The sequence below is a fragment of the Hevea brasiliensis genome, chromosome 17 (genome assembly GCF_030052815.1).
Source record: "Hevea brasiliensis isolate MT/VB/25A 57/8 chromosome 17, ASM3005281v1, whole genome shotgun sequence".
Taxonomy (NCBI): Eukaryota; Viridiplantae; Streptophyta; class Magnoliopsida; order Malpighiales; family Euphorbiaceae; genus Hevea; species Hevea brasiliensis.
In genome coordinates, this window is record NC_079509.1 from 71318 (window position 1) to 92883 (window position 21566).

A 21566-nucleotide genomic window follows, 5' to 3' on the forward strand; every position below is an offset into this window, starting at 1 on the left:
GGGAGCTACCTGCTAGAAGTTATCGGGTATAATTTATACCCTGACTGTAAATATTCATTTTGATGTATATATTGCACGTAATTGTATGGACATGTAAAATCGGTCTTGAGCAGCTTGTACAAAGTTTGTATAAAGTTGTAATAAATTTTAGTTAGATTTTCTTAATGAAAATTTCTTGTAATGATGTATCTAAATTGTTTTGTTTCTAAGGAAATATGGATGATATTGATTGACTGTATTTTGAGAATTATTGAACTTGTGAATTTGAGAAATTGGTTGAGATTGAGTATGAATTGGAAGCAGTGGTTAGAAAATTATTGAAAGTGCTTTTATTTCAGGTATTTGAAGAACTGGTTTCCCAAAATACAAACAGAACTCTGTCAAAATTTTTATAAAATTTGCGGAAAAAGAAAATGAGCCAAAAGTTTTAACTAGCATTTAATTTCAATTAAATGTTTTAAGTACTTATTAGAAAATGCTCACCACTTATCAAAAGTAAGAAAATTGTTTTAAAATCCCTTGTAGGGTACTTAATGAGTTATCGGTAGGTGAAGTTCGGTAGTTCATTAGGTATTCTACGGGATCATGTTATACCTTACAGAGGGGTAGGGTGTGACATGGCACTAGTAGTCACAATCCTCAGTCTGACAAGAGACTGTAAGATCATCTCTAATGTTCATACTTGAGCGCTGAACTAAACACACCAATGCCTGCACAACCTTTGACATAGGTGGCTAGAATTCTAGCTCCAACTAATACAATACATGCAAAGGGAAACAATCAAGTTTCTTGAAGATGCACCAATCATAAGCATAGTCTACCACTAAGTTTTGTCATTTCTATCATGTGAGTTTATTGGTTAGTAATTTTTAGGTAATATAAATACGTAGTAGAAAAGATGTATGTCTAGAGCACAGGCATTACAAACTTTGAAAACATGAAAGCTGTGTACCCAAGCAAGCTAACTGTGCACACTTGAGCGCTTTTGACTCCAATTTTTCCTCCTTTGTAATACCAAATGAAAGAGGGGCTGGTTCTTTACCTGCACATAGAGGGCAACAATATCGGCAAATCGAGAGAGTGACTTGGGAGGGTATAGTCCACATAAGGCAGGGTATACCATTTTTGTTAATGCATTAATGTCATATAGTTGAGTAGTAACCCTACGTGCTAGGCATTGTTCTGATTTTGGTTTTGAGCTATAAAGCATGAAGCAGTACAAGTAATTAATTATGATATGGGGATTACGTAGACTAGCATATTGAAGCACCTATGTGACTTATAGGTCAAAAGGTATCCGGCCGGTCAACAACACCAGCATCACCACCCCAAAACTACAAGTATTACTCTTCATTGCATAGGCTGAAGGCATTGCGCACTCTGGAGCATTATATTCAACGCCAAGGTTTTGGCTTGTGCGCTAAAAAATAGAAAAATTCTTTTATGAGGAAAAGGGCTGCATTCAGATTTGATAGTTGTTATAGGTAAAACGAGTAAAGATAGTTGCTATAAGCAAAACAAGTAAACTAGCTATGCCAGTGAAAAGAAGCTTTTTCATCCTAGCTGCCATCTCTACTAGTTCATACATGCCCAAGCTAATAAATTTCAAGCTACTAAGACTTTAACTCAATTACCTTGGTTCTTTCATTTCACAAAATTTCCATTTAAACTGGTTAATTGAAAGCTTATAATTTGAAAGATCTAGCAAAATTCCATAGTCTTTTTTATTGAAACAAGTGAGGTGCTAATGATGTGGTAGGAATTCGAGATATGTGAAAACAAGATGTACAATGATGTAGCTGATCAGAACTACATAAGTAGATATGCCTCTGCATATATATTCACTCATGGTAATGATTGACTAGAGAAAACCTACAACACAACTCCTACCTTGAACCCATTGTGTATGAAAAATCAGGCATGTCATGTCAAATTTTACATGCCATTGAAATCATACCAAATATTTTTTGAAACTAAATATAGTTTGTATCTAAAGCAATACTAACATGATGAAAATTGGCTAACCCATAGTCTGAAAGATGAGGATTGAGCTCAAAGTCAAGCAGAATGTTGGATGAGTTGATATTCTTATGGATGATGGATGGAGAACAAACTTCATGGAGGTACCTGAATATGGGAATTTGCCCAACAATCAATAAAATTGAAGAGAAAAATAACAGTTATCGGCAGAATAGGGAGATAATCAAAACATGACTCTGAGAACTGCAAGAATGCAAATCATGATGCAGGTGGTTCAGACAATCAAATGAATAAACAAGTTTATAATGATTCCAAGGCTCATGTGATAGATACATAAAAACGTGCATGTATAATTAAGAGTGCAAGCCCAATCGAAACTTAAACCAAAAGTAATGGCTTTTAAACATTGGACTGTTTTTGAACAGACATAGTGAAGCTAAAGATCTATTTGGCATTGGCTTTTAGCCTTCAAGAACATATGTTCGATCCAAGAATAAAAAATTCAAAATGTTCATCAATTGCATAAGCTATATTTGAGCTGGATTTAGTTTCCATCATATTCTTTTTCCTAACCAAATCGAACATGTAAGCTTCAGCTGTGGGACTATATATTCATTAGCCCAAATGAATTTCAAGATTTCAAACTTCTTTTGGGGTTTGCAGCTTTAATGCCCTTATGGACCCAAGCAAAGTCAAAATGCATATTCAGACAAGAACTTGAGAGAACAAATGACGGGAAATAAAAATTTTGTGTCATATTACTGATACACTTGTATTATATAGATGTTTTTAAGCACATTTGTATATTATTTTACAGCATTTAGATAAGTAATCTCATGCATAATCATTAAGTCCATCAACTTTTGTAAATTCCATTGTCAAACTCTAATTCTATATTTTCTGCATCATTTCAGATGTTTGGATAAAGTTCCAAGGCATAGGAGTGCAGAAGGGAGCTTAGAAAGACTAAAGGAAAGAGAAGTGCCGTTGATACACTTTATACGGGTCATGTAATCAAAACCACAGACTCGTGTAACCTACTGCCAGGGGAAAGCTAAAAAGAGCCAAGAAAGAAACGCAGTACATGGGCCATGTACACAGACCCGTGTAAACTATGGAGACCCGTGTAAGTCTCTGCCTGGCCAGGATTGAGGAACTCTCTGTAAAGCCAAAGAACACTGGTCATGTACTTGGACCCGTGTAACCAGCAATGCCCCGTGTAATCTTCTGTGCCAATACGAGATGCAGTTTTCAAAGCTCCAGTAAGTTACATGGCCCTTAGCCGTGTAGTGACATACGGGCCGTGTATTAGTCAATAGCCAGTTTCTTGATTTGGCTCTAGCTTCAGTATTTTGACAGAGAGAAAAGACTTCTAATGCTTTTGAAACTTTGAAAACCTAACCCTAGGCACTGAATATAAATAAAGGTAGCAGAAAGCGAGTGAAGGGAGTTCGAAAAAAATCAGGATCCAGAGCCGGACAATAACACCTTTATCATTTTCTCACAGCCGCCTAGAAAAGTAGTGTATCAGTATCAAGGAGGAGCCTTCAGCTGAAGTTCCACAAGATCAAAGCTGTAGATTCTCTTCGGTTCTTTTGTTCTATTTCTTTAAGCGGACTTTTATTGTTCTTTTATTTTATTTTTATTATGTTTACTGAACTCACCATGAGTGAGTGATTTTCATATTCTGGAATTAGGAGAGTAACGCTTGTAATCATTATTATGGATAAATATTGAGTTTCATTTATTGGATTTGAGATTTGTTCTTTGATTTAATTTCTTACGATCTTAATGCATGCTATGTGTTGGTACACACTTAGTATTGATTATAGATATTAATTAAAGAACTGAAAGGTAAAAATTAATATTAAAAAATTAAGATTTTAAACCTAGGAAATCTGGCCTAGAGATAGGCTGATAACCTTTGTGGATTTTCATAATTAATCATAGGTTTTAAAGGATTTTTATTAGAACCGATATAACCTTTGTGGAGTTTCATAATTAATCATAGGTTTTAAAGGATTTTTATTAGAACCGATCACCTACGAAAGTAAGGTTTAGCTCTAATTAAGACACACCTCAGGTGCCTTGAGAGATGACCTAGGATACTTTAGGATTAATTTCCATCAAGGCAAATGATTCTCAATCCAATGAATATACAAGATTACATCCATAATAAGGTTAAAGTGTAAAATCTTAATTCTGGAATTATTTCAAAATAGATTATTCCATTTTAAATTCATTACTCTTTTTATTCCTAGTATTCAAAATAGACAAATTTCACTACCCTATTTTATTCGATAGCCTAGGCAGCTTAAATCACTGTGTAGTCTGGTACTTACTAGTTAAATTTCTTGTGGGATGATACTCTACTCACTACTTTGTTACTTGTTCACGATCCGTGCACTTGTGGGCTTGAAAAACCAGTAAATAAGTTTTTGGCACCGTTGCCGGGGAATTTAATTTTAGTAATATTAGGCGATAGGTAATTTAGCTGATTTAGGCATTTTTATTTACTATTTAATTTTGTTTAATTCGTTTTATTCTTTTATTCTCTCTCAGGTGATTAGTTTGGTGCATGACCTGAACAAAGCCAAACGAAGAAGTTTTTTGTTTGGATCCAGAGATAGATAGGACCCTAAGAACCATCAAGAGAGAAAGGAAACGCCAAGAACATGACCAAGGAAATCCAGAAACTCCAATCATGGCCGACAACAACAACAATAGGCCAAGACTCTTAAAGGACTACAGAGCTCCATCTATACAAGGATTCCAACCTAGTGTTACAAGATCCATAGTGGATGCCAATAATTTTCAATTAAAATTAGCATGGCTCCAGATGATTCAACAGACCCAGTTTGGGGGTTCACCAACAGAAGATCCACATTACCACCTCCAGTAATTTCTTGCCCTATGTGACACATTCAAGATGAATGGAGTCTCTGATCAAGCTATAAGACTCATAGCATTCCCATTCTCCCTTTGAGATAGAGCAAGGAAGTGGTTACTTTATCAACCAGCTAGAACATTCACCACTTGGGAAGACCTCCACAAGCTTTTCTAGTAAGGTATTTCCCACCTGCAAAGACTGCAAAGTTGAGGGTTGAACTCAACACCTTTAGGCAAAAGGAAGGTGAATCACTCTATGATGCATGGGAGAGGTATAAAGACTTACAGAGAGAATGTCCACACCATGGCATAGAGGATTGGCTCCTGGTTCAGAACTTCTATAATGGGCTACTGCCCTCTATAAGGAGCATAGTAGATTTAGCTATAGAAGGTGACCTCATGGAGAAAACAGTGGACCAAGCACTTGAACTTCTGGAGAGGGTCACATATCATAACTATGAGTGGTTAAATGAAAGGGGGAATACAAGGAGAATAGCAGGGATCCTGGAAGTGGATGCCCTAAGCATGATAAATGCTCAATTTGACCAGCTCATAAAAAGGCTTGATAGAATGCAAGCCAATACTATAGGGATGAACAACCAACACTATGACAGCTATGGAGAAGGATATATAACTTCAAAATGTAACAACTTCAATGAACTCTCCACAGAACAGATGAACTATGTGAATAACGAAGGGAACTTCAACCAAAGATAGTTCAATAATCCATACTCAAATACGTACAACCCTGGATATAGGAACCACTCTAATTTCTCATGGTCCAATTCACAGAATTAGCCAATGAACAAATAACAAGGATACAAACCACCAGCACTCCTAGGATTTCAGAATAGGGGACAAAACCCTACACAACCACCGCTACCTCCTTAGAGCCAACAGCCTGAACCAAAGTCGACTATGGAATCCATGATGGAAGGCTTCCTAGTAGCCCAGCAATAGCAAAATAAAATGATCAAACAACCAGCTTCCAGAATAGACCAACTTACCACCCACAACAAGATGCTTGAAAATCAAATTGCTCAGCAAGTAGGCTCTTCAAACAAAACTGCTGGTAAGCTGCCTAGTTAACCGGAGATGAACCCAAGGGAGCACTGTAAGGCAGTTACATTGAGGAGCGGAAGAGTTTTAGAACAGTCAGAGGAAGAATCAACTGAGAGAACCTTTAATAAATCTGAAAACCAAACAGAGGAGAAAAAAAAAAAGAAGCTAAAGAGGATCACGAAGAGGAAGCAAGGAAGAAAGAGAAGTTACAAGAACCATATCAGCCTCCTCTATCTTTTTCTCAAAGATTCTAGAAAGCCAAATTGAACAAACAGTTTGAAAAGTTTTTAGAAGTTTTGTAGAAACTTTATATAAACATTCCTTTTACAGAAAGCACTCTCTCAAATGCCATCTTATGCCAAGTTCCTTAAAGACATTTTATCAAAGAAAAGAAAGTTAGAGGTTTATGAGACTGTTGCTCTTACAGAGGAATACAATACCATATTGCAAAATAAGCTGCCACTAAAAATCAAGGATTCAGGAAGCTTCTCCATATCTTGTCTTATCAGTAACATGAATATAAACAAAGCCCTCTGTGATCTAGGCGTAAGTGTAAGTCTGATGCTTTTATCGATATGTAAGAAGCTAGATGTAGGGGAGCTTAAACCTACAATAATTTCATTGCAACTGGCTAATTGATTTGTAAATGATCCTGTGGGCATCCTAGAAAATATCCCTATCATGGTGGGAAAGTTCTTTATCCCAGTTGATTTTGTTGTACTGGAAATGGAAGAGGACGTCTAAATTCCTATCATCATGGGAAAACCTTTCTTGGCAACTGCCGGAGCTATCATAGACATTAAGAACGGACAGTTAACTCTCAAGGTAGGAGATGAAGAAGTGGAGTTCAACCTATTCAATGCAATAAAGCACAAACTTGAACTTGACTAATGCTTCAAGGTTGATATAATTAACAAACAAGTTAAAGAGGAATTCCATAAAGCACACCCTGAAGATCCTCTTGAAGCATGCATTGTGCACAGCCACATAGCAGAGAATGAGAACAAAAAAATTATAGCTTGTGCACAATCCATAACAGCTAATCCACCCCTACCCTTAGCTCAAGTTTTCATGGTAGAAGAGTTAAAGGAAGAACAGCCCAAAGGCAAGCCTTGGAAAAACACTAAACAGGTAGAAGTATGGAGTAAAACCTCAAGTGAATTCAAAGTCAATGGGCAAAGGCTGAAGCCTTACTTTCAGGGAGAACCAATAGAGAGAGGAGTCAACTGCACCTTGGTCAACCCTCCAGACAAACCGTAAACAACAAAAGCAAATTCTAGCTAAAGACTATAAACAAACGCTTTTTGGGAGGCAACCCAAAATTTCAAAATTTGCTTTACTTTCTTTCTTATTTTATTTTTTGTTTTATGTCTATTCGTATTTTATTTCGTAGGAACCCCAAATCTCAATTCTGAAAAAGCAAGGAACTGAAGGCAAGAGAGGAGAGGAATCATCAAGTCAAATCCACACAAGAGAAAATTGAACGAAACCGGGGAAGTAACTATACTGTTAATACTTGCATTCATCTCATTCATATAAATAGGAATACTCTAGCATGAATCAAGCATATAAAAGAGAAAAATGAAAAGCCAAAAGATTACATGCCCCGTGTAACATTTTAGAGCCCGAAACTATGACTGCATAGGCTATAGAAACTTACACGGGTTCACCCCGTGTAAAGCTATACGCACCATGCATCATAGAGGGAGGGAAAAGTTTTTGAAATTAAGTGGGACAGAAGGTTACATGGGTCCCCAAGGTAATTTACACGGGCTGTGTAACCTATTCAGCGAGGCAATTTGAGGAACAAGAAGTTACACGGGTCTCCGAATGGAATTACATGGGCCGTGTAACTTAGCAGAAGTGAGAAATTCCAGACAGAAAGTTACATGGCTTGCAGGTCGAGACTCGTGTAGTGATACATGACTCGTGTATCGCATCACAGACGCGATACCTAAGGCATGAAACGTGCAAAATGAAGGGTCACAATGACCCTTTAAATTCACCTCTTGCCCTTAAATCGCCTCCCATTCCAAAACTCTTCCTCTCCACGCCTCCTAACCTTTAAAAACCTCTCAAATCTCCTCTTCCCTCACCAAACCCTAGTTTTTCCCTCTCTCAAAGTCATCAATGGCTCCTAATAAGAGACCAGCAAAAAGAACAGGCTCTTCCTCAAGGCAAGGAGGTGACTCTTCATCCTCATCTCCTCAATCATCACCTCAGCTCCCAAGAACAAGGCCAGTCCCACCTCCACCACAAGCTACCCCACAACCTTGATTACCATAACCTCAACAACCAGCATAATTGGAATTCTCCATTTCTTGGGGATTTTGTGACAACGCCTGCAGAGATCTATGTGCCCGGCTTAACAACTGAAGAATAATCTCTACGAAGTATATGGACTTTGGACTACTAGAGCAAATAGGGCTGCAAGACGAAATCAATGGTCTCCTTGATAGCATTGGGTGGACCAGATTCACCCAACTCCAATTTCCTACCTATTGGGACATCACACTGGAGTTCTTTGGGAGTTTTAAGGCCACCTTATGGCCCACTAACAGGGAGGACAGGGGCAAGATTGAGTTTCGGCTCCTTGTGTCGACCGAGTAATGAACATGGACGAGTTCAACACCATCTTTGGATTTGACAGCACTAGGCATCATGAGATCCCACAGAACCGGATGTGTCACACCTTACCCCTCTGTAAGGCATAACATGATCCCGTAGAATACCTAATGAACTACCGAACTTCACTTACCGATAACTCATTAAGTACTCTACAAGGGATTTTAAACCAATTTTCTTATTTTTGATAAGTGGTGAGCATTTCTAATCAGTATTTAAAACATATGATTAAAAGTAAATTTAGTTAATATTTTTAGTCCATTTTATTTTTCTGCAATTTTTATAAAAATTTTGACAGAGTTCCCTCTGTATTTTGAGAAAACAGTTCTTCAAATACTTGTAAAAAAGCACTTATAAAAATTTTCCCAACAACTACTTCAATTTCACAATCAACTCAATCCATTTCTCAAGTTCAAAATTCAATAATCCTCAATATACTAGCAATACATTTCATTCAAAATAATTCAAATAGTTTCATTCATATTTCATTAGGAACAAAACAATTTAGATACATCATTACAAAATTTACATTAAGAGAGTTTCAAACTACAATATATATATTACAACTTTATACAAATTTTATACAAACTGCTCAAGACCCATTTTTACATGTCCATACATTTATGTGCAATATATACATCAAAAGAAAGATTTACAGTCAGGGTATAAATTATACCCGATAACTTCTAGCAGGTAGCTCCCCTGTCCTCAGCAGCTCAATCTGCTGCTCCTTTAGTCTCTATATCTGCAACAGCATACAAAGCTATCGCTGAGTGGTGAACTCAGTGGTGCACAACTAATAATTTAAAATTTAATACAATTTGTGCTTGACAATTCATAACAAGTAGAATTTTAAAATTTCTAACTTCTTCAAAATCCTTGACCTTCTGAAATCAACATATTCATTCATGCAAATTATTCATTTGAATAACATTTTGATCAAATAATAACAATTAATTTACATTTCTTTTAGATTCCGAAACAGTACAAAATCTTTTGAATCACTGACAAATTATTTATTTCAATCACAATTTATCAAATCATGCATAATTTAAAGGGTGTTGCCAACAATACACACAGTCGAACCCATCACCCAAAATTCGAATAGATGCCGTGTTGTACACCATGACATTTCACATTCTCCCAATAACCGAGGCTAAAAGGGAGAAACAAAGACTAGTTAGTATATATGAGTACTCATTCACATCATTCCCCAACTGGCAAGCCAGAGAGGAAGAAACTCGCCCCATCAAGTGGAGGAGTTATCTTACTAGACAAGCTAATGAGAATTCACAACATATTTTGTCATGTTAACTGTGGTTTCAAATCATATTCAAAACAATTTTTATTTACAAAGTGTTTACAAATCATCAGCATATTTAATCATCATAAATTCATGTTCAAGGTTGGCAACACATCAAACTTAATATTTACAATCATCAAAGCAATGCAATAAATCCTTAAATGCATAAGAAAATTTATATTCAAATTATACAATTTCATTCAATAAGTTAAAATTCTCAACACAACAAAAATCATGAATCATATAATAATTTAATTCAAATCAATTTGGAATTGAAAAACAACAAAAGAGTTAGTTGTGCACAAACCTCAAATGAGTTGCCTGTTGGCCTTGACTCGACTCCTCGGGTTCTGTCCTGGTATTCTTTTCCACTGAAACACACAATTTTATAGTGTTTCAGTACCATAATTTAACATAAATCCAAAAATAAATTTAACTTCAGTTTTACCTAGCTCTAACATTGTCACACCTTACCCCTCTGTAAGGCATAACATGATCCCGTAGAATACCTAATGAACTACCGAACTTCACCTACCGATAACTCATTAAGTACCCTACAAGGGATTTTAAAACAATTTTCTTATCTTTGACAAGTGGTGAGCATTTCAAATAAGTATTTAAAACATTTAGTTGAAATTAAAACTAATTAATATTTTTGGCCATTTTAGTTTTCCGCAAATTTTATAAAAATTTTGACAGAGTTTCCTCTGTATTTTGAGAAAACCGTTCTTCAAATACCTGAAATAAAAGCACTTCCAATAATTATCTAACCATTGCTTCAAACTCATACTCAATCTCAACCAATTTCTCAAAATTCACAAGTTCAAAAATTCTCAAAATACTGTCCATCAATATCATTTATTCATATTCCATTCAAGATAAACAATTTATATATTCATCATACTAAAATTTACATTCAAAAAGTCCAAATTAAAATTTATTACAACTTTTATACAAACTTTGTACAAGCTGCTCAAGACCCATGTACATGTCCATACATTTATGTGCAATATATACATCAAAAGAAATATTTACTGATTAGGGTATAAATTATACCGAAGACTTCAAGTGATGACTTCACACACCTCGTGACTCGATCTGCTGCTCCTCTAATCTCTGTATCTGCGGCAATAATAAAGCTATCAGAGTACTAAGACTCAGTGGTGCACAATATACTAAAATAATCTTTATGCAAAACTTAAAGCACATTCATTCAAAAATTTGACTAAACATGAAAATTAAATACAATCATGCATTGTAAGATTTTACATATAAACCAAGTTTATTTCAAAGTATCAAAACACATTTCATAAAACCCACAGTTAGATCACGCCATTCGAAACAAATAGAATCTCAATAGCCAGAGGCTAAAGAGAAATCACATGAATCTCAATAGCCAGAGGCTAAAGAGAAATCATATCACAAGGCTAGCTAGCTCAAATATATGGATATCCATTCACATCCTCTTCTACTGGCACACCTCAACACTTCTCCAGAGAAGGAATCAAAATTCGAAATTAATTACCCCCACTAGTCGTGCTAGTGAGGTGTTCAAATATATGGTCATGATACTGTGGTTTTAAAACTTATCTTAACAATTTGCTAAACATTGTCATTTCAAATATACACAATAAATTTCACACTTTGAATCAAAACATCATAAGTAAGGTCACAATACTTTCAGCAATTCAAAGCAACAATAAAATGCATATTTCATTCATTTAATCAATGAATTTTTTTAAAGCATAGTAATATTGTGCACAAACCTCAAACGAGTCGTCCTTTAGCCTCGACTCGGTTCTTCGGGTTCCTTCCCGATATTCTTTTCAACTGAAACACACAATTTTACAATGTTTCAGTACTAAAACTTAAAATAAATCCAAAATAAACTTAACTTCACATTTACCTAGCTCTAACGTGTTAAATTCGACGTTCTCAAAATTTTGTGTTTCGGGTTACTATTCACTGCACTATTCAAGTCAAATTATTGACTTTCTAAGGCTTAATAGGTATGGGAACTCCAACTTCACCCACATACCACATTTTGGTCACCAAACTTGTTGGTTTTGGTCATTTGTTTAAAGCTTAGGTCATTTTGGCAAAATTGCCAATTTTCGGTTTGGTTCTCCGGTTGTACTGTTCCATTGGTCAATCTACTGTTGGAATTTGACAAAACTTCCTTCATAGAAAATGTTCCTTATTGTCTTAAGTGTATTCTCATTTTTGGATCACCTCAATCGGAGTTTTGTAGCTCAAGTTATGGCCAAAATAAGTTTACTGTTCACGTGCATCGTTCATACTGCAATTTAGGTGCTGGCAGATTTTTGGTCCAACTTTGGTCAATTGTTTGATCAAGTTAAGTTCATAATTTGGTCTCACTTTCTTCATATGAAATGTTTTACTATGTCTTAGGTTTCCATCGGTTCAAGAATCGCCTAAATCCGAGTTTTCTAGAGAGAGTTATAGTTATCCAAACATTGCTGCTCAACTAAAAATCTGCAGAATTTCAGTACAGAAATTTTAACTTTGCTCAATGATTTGAATGAGTTAATGGCCTAATTTGGGTTGGTGTTCTTCATGAAAGTTTTAGGTCTATATCATATCTAATTGCTGGTAAAATTTCAGGTCAATTTGATCTACCTAGCTCGAGTTATGACCAAATGAACAGTTACTGTTCATTTGGTCAGTTTAGTGCAGATGGCAGCCTGCTATCAACTCACTTTGGTCAATTGTTTCACCAAGTTTTGGTCAGTTTTTGGCAATGGTTCCTTAATGAAAATTGTGCTCTTTTATGTCTATTTTCATCTCCAATTGGTGGCATATCAATTGGACTTGTAAAATTTGAGTTTTGGTCCTTCAAAGTGGGTTTGGTCATGCTGCCAGCAGCATGACCATTGACCTACGAATTTGATTTTTATTCCAACAATTCCCACACAAATTATTTGGTCATAATTGACCATTATTTCATTTCACAATAGGTTAAACATGCTATTTATGCATTTCTCCAAAATTTTGCCTCAAAACCCTAACATTCAAACCCTAGCTCTTCCCTCTCATGCATTAAATCACAACTAGTGCACTTAACCTTAACCATTCACTAATCAAAGCTTTTAAACTTATTCTAATGCATCAAATTCATGTAAATCATACTCCTCTCAAGCTGCCCAAATTTCAGTTTGGTCCTTCTCCCATGTTTTTATTTCATTTCATAACTTCTAAGCTCACTTCCAACCCTCACATATGCATTTGAATGGATAAATGAAGGGTTTAACATACTAACCTTGTGTGCAGAATTTTCTTCTCCCTTTTCTTCAAATTTTTCTTCTTTCTTTTCCTTGAATCTTCTTTCCTAGTTGCCCAAACAAAGTCTAGTTATGGTAGGACAATTTTCTATGGTTGGATTTTGGTTCTTCAAGCTCAAAAATGAGCTTTAATGGTGGTTTAAGTGGTTTAAGTGAGGGAGAGGGTGAGGGAGGGAGAGAGTGAGTGACGTTTTTGGAGAAGAAGAAGACTTGTGTTTTATTTTTTTTTCTTTTCTTTTTCTTTTATAAATTTTGGCTTATGGAAGACCATAAAAATCTAATTTAATAATTCAATTAATTAATTTTTTTATGGCATCATGCATGAGGTCATGCATGATGTCATCACCTTTTTCATTTTTCCTCTCTTTTTTTTTTATATTTTTCTATTAGTTCTTTAATTTAATTATCGATTCCGAAATTTTCTTTTCTCCGATTTTATTTGTGATTAGGTCGAGTCGACTCTCGGGGTCAATTGACCAAATTGCCCTCGTAGGTTCATCCGGTTTGCAAATAATCTAATATTTCTTCCGCTCCACGACCTAATTATTTGGTAGCTTAACAGTTCTTTTTCATGATTTTCTCTTTTCCACTTTGTGTCCATAAGGGTCCTAAGGACCGCAGCGTCACTTTACGGTTGAAATTTGAGTTTAAAAGCGACTTGCGATCGTTCAGGAGAGTCACTCATCATTTGTGACTCTCGGCTCGTTTAACCTCTTATGTTCTGTTTTTCTTATTTGTAGTTAACTAATTAAACATTACTAATTATTTGTGTTTATGGCTTCTCATGTTGTCTTAAGTGTGGCTCTAATCTCTTTATTTGTCCGGACCGACACCGGTCACCGGAACAGTGAAATATACCAGGCTATACCAATAGGGGTGTTACAATTCTCCCCCCCTTAAATAAATTTCGTCTCGAAATTTTACCTGGTATCAATCTCTGAATAGCTGTGGGTGTTGTCTCCTCATGTCCTCCTCTCGTTCCCAAGTAGCTTCTTGGCCCGAATGATGGTTCCACAACACTTTTACCAACGGTATCTGCTTATTCCGCAGCTGCTTCACCTCATGAGCCAGAATCTTTATGGGTTCTTCTTCATATGTGAGGTCTGGATTCACTTCTATTTCCTCTACTGGTAGTACATGAGATGGGTCTGATCGATACCTCCTCAACATAGACACATGGAAGACATTATGTATCTTCTCCAACTCTGGAGGTAGTGCCAAACGATATGCCAAAGGACCCACTCTTTCCAGAACCTCATATGGCCCGATAAAACGAGGACTCAGTTTCCCCTTTCTGCCGAATCTCATAATCCTCTTCCAAGGAGAAACCTTAAGAAAAACTTTCTCACCCACTGCATACTCAATATCCCTTCTCTTCAAATCAATGTAGGACTTCTGACGATCTGATGCAGCTTTAAGTCGATCTTTGATCACCCGGATTTTCTCCTCAGTTTGCTGAACAATTTCGGGTCCAATCATCTTTTTTTCACCCACGTCATCCCAACACAACGGGGTTCTACATTTTCTGCCATACAAAGCTTCATATGGAGGCATCCCAATGCTTGATTGATAGCTGTTGTTATAAGCAAACTCAATCAAAGGCAAGTGTGTATCCCAACTACCCTCAAACTCAATCACACAAGCCCGTAGCATGTCCTCCAAGATCGAATTACCCTCTCGGGTGGCCATCATGCGTGGGTGGAATGCGATCTTGAAGTTCAATCTAGTTCCTAGGGCTCTCAAGACTACCCCGGAATCTAGAAGTGAACCTAGGATCTGCATGCGATACGATGAATCGGCACTCCATGCAATCTCACAATCTCATCGATGTATAACTTGGCCAATCTTTCTAAACTGTAGTCCATCCGGATTGGTAGAAAATGAGCAGATTTAGTCAATCTGTCAACAATGACCCATACTGCATCATGACTCTTCTGTGTCCTCGGAAGTCCCATCACAAAATCCATCGTTATTCTCTCCCATTTCCACTGCAGTGCGGTAGTGGATGTAACAACCAGTAGTACTTGATGCTCTGCCTTTACTTGGCGACAAGTTAGGCATTTGGATACAAATTCGCCACATTCCTTTTCATACCCATCCACGATAATGTTCCTTTAGCCATATATACATTTTTGTGAAACCATGGTGCATGGCAAAAGGAGACTCATGCGCTTCCTTCAAAATGATCTGCCTCAAGTTGACATCATTAGGAACACATATTCTGCCCTGGTGTAGCAATAGACCATCATCTCTGATTGAGAATTCTGGTTTCTTGCCCTGTCGGACTTCTCCCATCAACTTCTGATACCGATCATTACGAGCGACCATTCTAATCGATCAATCAATCTTGTTTGTACATGCCATGCAAGCTGCTCTTTGCCCATCATCATTAATCTCTAAACTGGCATGTAATGATCTCAACTCATGTACCAAAGACAAAGGAGTAATCTGTAAACTTGCCATAGTCTTACGACTTAAGGCGTCAGCCACAACATTAGCTTTCTCTGGCTGATAGTCTATCAGACAATCATAGTCTTTTATCAACTCTAACCATCTCCTCTGTCTCAAATTTAGCTCTTTTGGGTGCCCAAATACTTCATGCTCTTATGTTCTGTATAGATGTAGCACTTCTCCCCATTCAAATAATGCCTCCAGATCTTAAGAGCAAACACAATAGCTGCAAGCTCCAAATCATGTGTTGGATAGTTCATCTCATGCTGTTTTAGCTGGCGTGATGCATAGGCAATGACATTTCGATCTTGCATCAATACACAGCTAACCCATTGTGAGAAGCATCACTATATCTTGTATATTCTTTACAGGTAGGTAAGGTAAGGGTGGAGCTTGATCAAACATCTTTTCAATTCATCAAAACTCTGCTGGCATTTATCCGTCACTGAAATTTTACATCTTTTCTAAGCGGCTTGGTCAATGGAGATGCCAACATGGAGAATCCTTCACAAATCGGCGGTAGTATCGGCTAAACCAGCTGCGAATCTACGTGACATTTAGGTGGCCTCCAATTGGGGCGACTTCAATCTTACTTGGATCTACCTTAATGCCCTCTTACGATACTACATGCCCCAAGAAAGATATTTCTTTCAGCCAAAATTCACACTTCGACAATTTGGCATATAGTTGTTTCTCCTCAAAGTCTGCGGTACAATCATGAGATGTCTATCATGCTCTTGTGCATTCCTCGAATAGACCAATATATCATCTATGAATACCACAACAAAGCGGTGAGGTATGGTGCGAAAATAGTGTTCATCGGATCCATAAAAGCGTAGGAGCATTAGTTAACCGAATGGCATGACCAAGAACTCATAATGGCCATAGCGGGTTACGAAGGCGATTTAGAAATACTTTGCTCTTGTACTTTCGGTGATAATAACTGATCTCGAGTCAATTTTGGAGAACATTTGCACCCCTCAGCGATCAAACAAGTCATCAATGCGGGGCAATGGATATCTATTCTTTATTGTCACCTTATTCAGCTAGATAATCAATACACAAGCGGAGAGTGCCATCTTTCTTCTTTACAAACAACACCGGTGCTCCCCAAGGTGACACACTAGGGCGGATAAAGCCCTTGTCAAGCAATTCTTGCAAGCGCACTTTCAACTCTTTCAGTGCAGTGCCATTCTATATGGCGTTATGGAGATTGGGTCCACACCGAGCATAACATTAATCTCAAAGCGCACCTCTCTTTGGAGGTAATCACAGCGATTCATCAGAAACACATCAGGAAAGTCACATATCGTAGGGATGTCCCTTAGTCTTTGGACTCCCTACTTGGGTGTCTATCACATGTGCCAAGTATGCTTCACACCCCTTTTTAATCATCCTTCTAGCTAGTGCGGCCGAAATGATGTTTGATGGCGATAAATGCCTCTCCCGTGTATTACCACATCACCGTACAAAGGAGACCAAAAGTGGTATCTTGATCTCTGATCAATCATAGCATGATGCACAGCTAACCAATCCATGCCCAAGATGATATCATACTCTCTAAAGGGCATTTCAATCAAATCGACAGAAAACATGTCCTTGGATCACCAAAGGGCAGTCTCTATAGATCTGTTGACCGGACCTCTTGTCCTAACGGACTAGTTACTAGCACTTCAAAACCCATTTGCACACATGGAGCAAGTGAACAAACTATGCTAGCACTAACATATGAATGGGTTGAACCGGATCAAATAATACAAATACTTCTTGATCGGAGATAGAGAATGTACCGGCTACCACATCGAAGTCTCGGCCTCTTCTCATTTGTTTCATTGCGTAGATTCTGGTTGAAGCACTTCCTTGTCTGGCCCGACCAATTGTGCCACTGCACTGAGCGGTGCCTCTACCTCTGCCTCTTCCTCTTGGCCCAGTGTGAACCTGCGGGAGCGGGACTGCGAATAGATCCCTCGGCGTGTAGTAGGAGGCTGGACCATATCTCGGAGCACTAGTGCAGTCTCTTGCTAAATGACCCTTGCCTCCATGATTAAAAGCAGGCTCCAGTGGCCCAATAACACTCCCCCCCATGAATCTTGCCACAAGTCTCACGGTAGGCGGGTGTGAACCCTGCTGATCTGGCGGACCTAGGGGTCTTTGTCCGGAAAATCTGCCTCTACTAAATCTTCCACCCGACCCCTCTGGGTCCACTAAACTTCTTTCTTTTTCCAGGTAGCTCCAGAACTCTGTTCAACTGATTTTTCCCCCTTGTCTTTTTCTGATTTCTCTTGTGAACCCTTCCTCACTGCCCCTTCTGATTCTATCCTTTCTAATTCCAAGGCTTGTGAGATCAATTCAGAAAAATTCTGATGTTTGAAACCCACAACTTGCATTCTCAGACTCTGTCTTAGCCCGGACTCAAACCTCTTGCATCATCTGCAGGGGTGGAGACTAAGCTTCCAGCATAGTGGCTTAGCCTTGAGAAATCTCTTTCATACTCTGCTACAGTTTGGTTCCCTTGTTTCAAACTCAAAAATTCTTGCAGTTTTTGATCAACATATGCATCTGGGATGTATTTCTGTCTGAACTCTCTGATGAAGTCATCCCGGTCAAGACAGTGGTTCACCAAGCTATGGGGATGGTCTTCCACCAATCAAACGCATCCTTGCGATGGCGACACGAGAATATTCCAACTTCAGGTCATCTTGGCATTACATTTTCTTAAACTCTCTGTCCATTCTTTCAAGCCATTGCTCTGCCTCTAAAGGGTCCACTGTACCCTTTAAATTCTGACCCATACTTTAGCAATTTATCAAAGTATGCTGGTGGAGCGTGGTTGTGCCACAGGTGGTTGGGGTGGAGCTTGAGCAGGCATACCCCCAGCCATTTGTTGAAACATTGCCGCTATCTGCTGTGCGAACTGTGTAGGAATTTGCGGCATTTGTGGGGCTGGTGCTGCTGACCCACTGACATTCGGTAAAGCTGGGGCTTCCCCTTGTGCCTCAGCTTCAACAGACTGCTCAACTGAGCGATCCCCTTCTTCCATTTCAGTCTGAAGTTAGGGTATCTCCTGAACAAGTAACACAAGGAGATTTCCCTCCGTTAGTTCATATTCATGATGTAATGCACTGTATGTAACAATTATGGACATTGAGCAGTTGTACTTAACAAAGAAAAGACACAAATTCACAAGTTAAAACATACTTCAAAAAAATTTGCTCTGATACCACTAAAACATGTCACACCTTACCCCTCTGTAAGGCATAACATGATCCCGTAGAATACCTAATGAACTACCGAACTTCACCTACCGATAACTCATTAAGTACCCTACAAGGGATTTTAAAACAATTTTCTTATCTTTGACAAGTGGTGAGCATTTCAAATAAGTATTTAAAACATTTAGTTGAAATTAAAACTAATTAATATTTTTGGCCATTTTAGTTTTCGCAAATTTTATAAAAATTTTGTGAGTTTCCTCTGTATTTTGAGAAAACCGTTCTTCAAATACCTGAAATAAAAGCACTTCCAATAATTATCTAACCATTGCTTCAAACTCATACTCAATCTCAACCAATTTCTCAAAATTCACAAGTTCAAAAATTCTCAAAATACTGTCCATCAATATCATTTATTCATATTCCATTCAAGATAAACAATTTATATATTCATCATACTAAAATTTACATTCAAAAAGTCCAAATTAAAATTTATTACAACTTTTATACAAACTTTGTACAAGCTGCTCAAGACCCATGTACATGTCCATACATTTATGTGCAATATATACATCAAAAGAAATATTTACTGATTAGGGTATAAATTATACCCGAAGACTTCAAGTGATGACTTCACACACCTCGTGACTCGATCTGCTGCTCCTCTAATCTCTATCTGCGACAATGAATAAAGCTATCGCTGAGTACTAAGACTCAGTGGTGCACAATATACTAAAATAATCTTTATGCAAAACTTAAAGCACATTCATTCAAAAATTTGACTAAACATGAAAATTAAATACAATCATGCATTGTAAGATTTTACATATAAACCAAGTTTATTTCAAAGTATCAAAACACATTTCATAAAACCCACGGTTAGATCACGCCATTGAAACAAATAGAATCTCAATAGCCGGAGGCTAAAGAGAAATCACATGAATCTCAATAGCCGGAGGCTAAGAGAAATCATATCACAAGGCTAGCTAGCTCAAATATATGGATATCCATTCACATCCTCTTCTCTTGGCACACCTCAACACTTCTCGGAGAAGGAATCAAAATTGAAATTAATTACCCCACTAGTCGTGCTAGTGAGGTGTTCAAATATATGGTCATGATCTGTGGTTTTAAAACTTATCTTAACAATTTGCTAAACATTGTCATTTCAAATATACACAATAAATTTCACACTTTGAATCAAAACATCATAAGTAAGGTCACAATACTTTCAGCAATTCAAAGCAACAATAAAATGCATATTTCATTCATTTAATCAATGAATTTTTTTAAAGCATAGTAATATTGTGCACAAACCTCAAACGAGTCGTCATTTAGCCTCGACTCGGTTCTTGAGTTCCTTCGATATTCTTTTCAACTGAAACACACAATTTTACAATGATTCAGTACTAAAAATTAAAATAAAACCAAAATAAACTTAACTTCACATTTACCTAGCTCTAACGTGTTAAATTCGACGTTCTCAAAATTTTGTGTTTGGTTACTATTCACTGCACTATTCAAGTCAAATTATTGACTTTCTAAGGCTTAATAGGTATGGGAACTCCAACTTCACCCACATACCACATTTTGGTCACCAAACTTGTTGGTTTTGGTCATTTGTTTAAAGCTTAGGTCATTTTGGCAAAATTGCCAATTTTCGGTTTTGGTTCTCCGAAGTTGTACTGTTCCATTGGTCAATCTACTGTTGGAATTTGACAAAACTTCCTTCATAGAAAATGTTCCTTATTGTCTTAAGTGTATTCTCATTTTTGGATCACCTCAATCGGAGTTTTGTAGCTCAAGTTATGGCCAAAATAAGTTTACTGTTCATTCACGTGTTCATACTGCAATTTAGGTGCTGGCAGATTTTTGGTCCAACTTTGGTCAATTGTTTGATCAAGTTAAGTTCATAATTTGGTCTCACTTTCTTCATATGAAATGTTTTACTATGTCTTAGGTTTCCATCGGTTCAAGAATCGCCTAAATCCGAGTTTTCTAGAGAGAGTTATAGTTATCCAAACATTGCTGCTCAACTAAAAATCTGCAGAATTTCAGTACAGAAATTTTAACTTTGCTCAATGATTTGAATGAGTTAATGGCCTAATTTGGGTTGGTGTTCTTCATGAAAGTTTTAGGTCTATATCATATCTAATTGCTGGTAAAATTTCAGATCAATTTGATCTACCTACCTCGAGTTATGACCAAATGAACAGTTACTGTTCATTTGGTCAGTTAGTCTGATGGCAGCCTGCTATCAACTCACTTTGGTCAATTGTTTCACCAAGTTTTGGTCAGTTTTTGGCAATGGTTCCTTAATGAAAATTGTGCTCTTTTATGTCTATTTTCATCTCCAATTGGTGGCATATCAATTGGACTTGTAAAATTGAGTTTTGGTCCTTCAAAGTGGGTTTGGTCATGCTGCCAGCAGCATGACCATTGACCTACAATTTGATTTTTATTCCAACAATTCCCACACAAATTATTTGGTCATAATTGACCATTATTTCATTCACAATAGGTTAAACATGCTATTTATGCATTTCTCCAAAATTTTGCCTCAAAACCTAACATTCAAACCCTAGCTCTTCCCTCTCATGCATTAAATCACAACTAGTGCACTTAACCTTAACCATTCACTAATCAAAGCTTTTAAACTTATTCTAATGCATCAAATTCATGTAAATCATACTCCTCTCAAGCTGCCCAAATTTCAGTTTGGTCCTTCTCCCATGTTTTTAT

At 37.2% G+C, this 21566-nt stretch overlaps 1 long non-coding RNA gene and 1 other non-coding gene across 2 annotated transcripts; both read right to left on the bottom strand.

Annotated features, from left to right (window-relative positions):
* Positions 1 to 912: 912 nt before the first annotated feature.
* Positions 913 to 9303, bottom strand: LOC131168894 (uncharacterized). Its single transcript, XR_009145543.1, has 3 exons — positions 9233 to 9303; positions 2007 to 2127; positions 913 to 1042 (listed from the first exon to the last, which is right to left on the bottom strand). It is a non-coding gene; the product is annotated as an uncharacterized LOC131168894 (long non-coding RNA).
* LOC131175643 (small nucleolar RNA R71) lies at positions 5074 to 5180 on the bottom strand. The gene has a single exon (XR_009145836.1). It is a non-coding gene; the product is annotated as a small nucleolar RNA R71 (small nucleolar RNA).
* Positions 9304 to 21566: the final 12263 nt, after the last annotated feature.